Raw genomic sequence first — 6,105 nt, forward strand, 5'->3', positions numbered from 1 at the left:
AATTTTAATTGTTTCGATAATTATTTACTAAAGGCCCGCATTTATTTATATATTTTTTCGGTGAGGCTCGTCTCAATTTGTGAAACTCTTTTCTATCATTATTTATTTTTAGGAATTACGACGTCATGAAAACATGTTTCGAACCACGTCACAATCAATGCACCCGTGATTTATCAACACATTTTGATTTTTGTCGAGATTTGGATTTGGGTCGCATCAATGCGCACCCGAGTTTAGGAAAGTAATTTTTAAGTAAGTCGTGCTTAAAGATTCTAACGTATTGTTATTTTGGGGAAGGCGGTGAAATTCACTAAACAACATTTCCAAGTCTACACAATGAAATAATTATGCTATTAATTACTTGAGGATCCTAATTGATTAGGCCTACAATTTGTTGAATTTGAATTTGAACATCCGGGCATGAATGCCTAATAAATGGGCTCTGAGCCCACAAAGCCCAACTCCTGCCATTGCACATGCTGCGGGCACAGGCCCTTAGAGCACTTAGGCGTTAGGTATAAAGCAGGCCCAAAATTTGGCTTGCAATCGTACAGCCTAGGGATCGAATCCTTGGGCACCTTTTGATTTAACTAATTTCTTGGGCTACCTGCTAGTATGTCAGGCCCAAAACTGGCCCAATATGAAGCTGTTAAATATGCAATGCATACTAGACCAAACTTAAAGTCAGCCATACGTATGGAACTCCAAATCAACTACAACTTTGCAGATTTGACTTCAGCATACTATGGAACTTAAACAAATTGAAAATGACAATTACATAAACATGAAATGCATAATTTAAACAGTCCACACCCTGGACTATATACATGAGTCTAAATACCCAAATATCCACTTACTACTCAGAATGAACATGCTTATACTTGACAGCTTATCAGTCCAATTCATACAGACCAAAATTAGTACAGTACCTAAATGACAAGGGTAAACTAATTGTTTCATACATTCAATTTGACAGTAACAACATAAAAATTCAGAGATCAACTTCAGACAACATGTTTACTTCAATTTTCACAAACTAGAGAGTTACAGAACCAGTACCTGGAAATTGAAATGAAAATAGAGAAAAGGAGAAGAATCAGCTACTTTTAACAGCAACAACAACACACTCAGCAATGTTACACCACAGAAACACAGGCAGATTGCTTTGAAAAACCAAATATGCAAGCAGACTCCCACAGATCAGTTTAACATGCTTCAAATATACCCTTGACCCTTACAGCTGCACCTGAGCACCTCTGTAAGCAGGCTAAACCCCAAAGCCCAAAATTGAAATCCAGGACTAGTGATGAAACTGTGAAGTTGTTTCGAATTTCTCCATTTTTTGATATTTTTATTTTCTAAAAATCTTAGAATTGAAATGCTGACTGAAATTAAAAGCAGGAATGAAAGCCTAAATTGAAACTTAGGGCTGAAGGCAGGAAAATTGAGAGCAGCCCCCTTTCCCAAGGCATTTTATGCCCTTTTATAGGCAACCCCAAAGAGAATAGACTAGATTCTGATTTTCCAATCAGTCCCTCCCTATTTTCAATTTGGTCCCTCTATTTTTATCTTGCTAAACAAGTAACTGCATTACAATTATCAAAATCTACACTTGCACCTCATTCTAGAAGGCCCTAAGGTATTCCTCTACCCATACAATACCTATACTGCCCTTCCCTATACCTTGATATTACTATTCCTATCAGAACCACCCTTTTCCATACCCAGATTACCCCTGAAAGCCTTTCAAAATCATTGAACATGCCCTCATCCTTAACAGCTATACCCAATATCCTAAACCATTCTGAAACTAACTGAAATTAATTAACTAGCATTCAGAAACTAACTAATCAGACTGACTGAACCAATTCTGTTCAATTATACCAACTCAAACAAGCTAAACGAAATTAAACTGAGCTTAAGCTACCACGATTAATATTAAATGAACTTAAAACTAATTCTTAAACCATGAACTTATAATCATTCAACCTAATATCAAGCTCAGAATCAACAGTAATTAACAGAACATAAACTAACACATTCAAACCATAAAATTAACAGAACAAATAACGAAACAACAACTATAAATAATACTTCAATCATGCGAGTAAAAGAAGCAGTAAAAAAAATCACAAAGGCATAAGGGATTTCGGCCAGTCATAAACATCTGAATCCTTTCATATTTTTGACGCGTAACATCCCTAACCATGTGTTCTGACAAGAGGACACATGGTTAAGGATACTACGGTTCGAAATCAAAAGGATTTGGTTTTAGGGTTTGGCCAGAAATTCTTAGATCTAAGATTTGGGCCGCTTCATGGTGATTTGAAAGAAAACAACCACGGATTAGTGTTGAGTAAGGGCTGGGGGTTGTGGGGTGTGATTTTGGACTGATTTGGACGAACTTGTCACTTGGCCGGAAAACTTCAAATTAAGATTCGAAGAGTTCCGGCCTTGTTCGAGGTGAACCAATGGGTGCAATGGAAAGAGGAGAGTGAGGGGGATCTGTGGTGTTAATCTCAGGGTGAACGACATAGTTTGTGTTCACCGCCGGCAAAGGATTTAGGGCGGCGCGGATTAGGGTTTGAGGAGAAGGGGTGGGGTGAAGAAGACGAGGCAAATGGGGTAGGGGGAAGGTTCGGACACTTAAATACCGGTAACCTAGTTAGTTCCGGACCGTTGGATTGATGAGATCCAACGGTCCTGATCCAAGGACCCCGAAACGACGCTGTTTCGTTTAGAAGGGGGCAGACCGGGTAAGGACCTGGGCTGGATTGAATTAAAATTCTTGAGGCGTTTGGGTCTGAAATGTTTTAGTGCATTTGGCCCAAATTTTGGGTCTCAAATAAGACCACTTTTATACTCTTATTATTTTTCATTTTCTTTTCTTGCTTTTACAATTTTTATTATAATTTTTATAAAGATGTAAAACTTAACACGAAATCCTGATTGTTTTAAAATAAAGACTAATTAATTTCTAAAATTGTTCAAAAACTATTTTGTGACAAATTCACAATAAAATCATTAAAATGCAAAAGTGAACTATTTTTGTGATTCTTCATGTTTTGTTCTAAACAAATTAATCCCTAATTGATACTAAAATATAAAACTAAAACCTAAATGCAAAAAATGCGTATTTTTTGTATTTTATAAAAATTAACACGCACAAATAAAATGCAACAATTATCAGAAGATGACACCAAAACGCACAAAAATTGTAAAAATAAAGAAAAATTATTTTGTTTGGGATTTTGGGAATTATTCATATATAGGGCAAAAATCACGTGCTCACAGCTGCCCCTCTTTGCTCGGAAACGCGAAAGGTTTCCGGGCAAAGACAAGTGAGCAGATACGAGCGATTTTTGCCCGTTCAAAAATTCCGTGCGAAGCATTTTTGAAAAGCTTGACCGCATCCTGCTTCGGAGGTTGCCTACATATCCTGGGCTAAACAGGAATCAGGTCAGTGTAGTTCGGGAGTGTCTGGTAGCTGAGACTACCAGGAACTGTGATTGCACTGCGCTTGTTGCTGTTACTGCTGTTGTTGCTGCTTGTTGACCTCCCTTATTACATCGTGTCAAAGATAAAAGAAGCTAAACTAACTATGCTCTATGAATTGTAAAAATCCTATCTAAATTCTTCAAACTTGCTCTTGTACTTCCTTGTTGCCTTGTTGTCTTGTTCTTTCTTGTTGTCTCATTGTCTTGTGCTTTCTCGATAAAAATCCATATTGCCATTCCCTTAGGCAGACCCCCAACTTCCGAAACTTGAATTGTATGTATTCCTCTGTTATACAGGCGGGCTCCTGACATGCTGGACTTAAAATCAAAACTACTCCTCTATTATCCAGGCAGGCTCCTGATTTCGACTGCTTAAAATATTCAACACCTCCATTTTCCAGGCGGGCTCCTGATTGCTGAACTTAAAATTGAAACTGCTCCTCTATTATCCAGGCGGGCTCCTAATTTCGACTACTTAAAATATTCAACACCTCCATTTTCCAGGCGGGCTTCTGCTTGCTGAACTTAAAATTGAAACTGCTCCTCTATTATCCAGGCGGGCTCCTGATTTAGTCTGCTTAAAATATTTAACACCTCTATTTTCCAGGCGGGTTCCTGATGGCTAAAATTGAACCGTATGTCTCTATTCTCCAGGCGGACTCCTGATTGCTAAAATTACATTGTATGTCTCTATTCTCCAGGCGGACTCCTGACTTTCCAAAATTGAATTGTATGTCTCTGTTTTCCAGGCGGACTCCTGATTGCTAAAATTAAAATGTATGTCTCTATTTTCCAGGCGGACTCCTGATTGCTAGAATTAAATTGTATGTCTTTGTTTTCCAGGCGGTCTCCTGATTGCTAGAATTAAATTGTATGTCTCTGTTTTCCAGGTGGACTCCTGATTACTAAAATTAAATTGTATGTCTCTATTCTCCAGGCGGACTCCTGATTTTCGGGTATCTGAACTACATCCTATTATCCAGGAAGGTCCTGACAACTTACACTTATTCTAATCATGCCAACTTTGTAATCAAATTCGATTCCCCTTATGCATTTCAGGGTTATCTTGTATTTAATCAAACCGCACTTTGCAATTAAACCGGGTTACTGCTTGTTTTCCTTCTTGGAGAGTTCCCTTTCAACGACTAACTTTCTGCCCCTGTTATAATCAAAGAAAATTTCATCAGTTTAAAATGGTGGTTAGTTGATGGCATTCTTGCTGAAAAACCCTTCCCCTACATTGCTTTTGTGTTGACTGATTTCCATATACTGACCCTAAACCGCTTGACTTCCTGACCAACTTTTAAATTTCCCAACATCTGGCGACCGAAATGTTTTACACCCCTGCTGTTGTTTTACTTTTCTGACCTTTTTGTTTGAGCTTTTGCATTTCCCACGACATTCCCCAATCACTTCCCCGATGAAACTTCCGTTAATTCCCTGTATTCCACTTTACATCATGTTGTTTTTGACATGCTCTGACCACGTTGTGCTTTACAATTCCGGAAACTGGTAGTGAGCTTTGAAGTCCCTTCTGCTTACTTTGATCAAAACTAGCACTGGAATATCTCAGCTAGATAAAACCCTCAACAGAAAATGAAATGCGACGATTTTTGAGTTAAGGATAAGAAGAATCCAAAACCAGATGACTATTTCAAAAAGAGAAGGAAAAGAAACTTATCTGAGCGAGACAGCTGGTACCAATGGTTATGACATGCATTTCGAATTGATCGGCCCAATCCTTGTTTTCCTGCGGTACCTCGAAACATTCTTCCACCCACAAACCTTTTGCCTTTTAACCATCTTTCAACTCCCTTTCGCCTCAAGGTGCCCGCGCGGTTTTTCACCAATAAGACTCTCTCATTTATTTTTCTCTCAGCTCCCATCGCCTTACGGTGCCCGTGAAGGTTTTCACCAGTAAGACTCTCTCATTTTACTTTTATTTTTTTTTCTTGCTTGAACCAGAGTGTCGCCACTGCCACGGATTACCGTCACTTGCTCGACTTGGCCTTTCTTAGAAATTGATCAAAATGTCTTTCTTTGGACCGTAATGTAGGCTTTTGGATTGGGTTAGAAAGAAAGGTATAAAAGGCTCAAAACAAGTCGAATGGGTTCAAATTACAACTTTCGGAATCCAACTTTCATAACAATCACAACTTCTGCCCCAGTTTCTTGCTTGGGGATTTTGGATTTCTATTTGGTATGACTGAACCTCGGAGTAAGGCTGCCTACGTACCCTTTCGGGATCAAGTCAAACGTAGTTCACTATATTTAACCTTTGTTGTTGTGATTTTCTTTCTTTCCTTTTCTTTCGCTCTTCTTTCTTTTCCATTTCTTCTTTTCTATTCTTTTCCTTCTTTTCTTTTTCTTTTCTTTCTTTTCTTTTTCTTTTCTTCTTTTCTTTTTCTTTTCTTTCTTTTCTTTTTCTTCTTCTCTCTTTTTTCTTTCTTTTCTTTTGTTTTTCTCTTCTTTCTTTTCCTTTTGTTTTTCTCTTCTTTCCTTTATGTTCGGCACCTGTGTTCCCTGATAGTGCCGTTGATTCCGAAAGAGGGGTATGAAAAATAAGTAAGGCTCGAAGGGGATAACAAGGGATAAGAGTGTTTGGATA

The sequence above is a fragment of the Nicotiana sylvestris genome, chromosome 7 (genome assembly GCF_000393655.2).
Source record: "Nicotiana sylvestris chromosome 7, ASM39365v2, whole genome shotgun sequence".
NCBI lineage: Eukaryota > Viridiplantae > Streptophyta > Magnoliopsida > Solanales > Solanaceae > Nicotiana > Nicotiana sylvestris.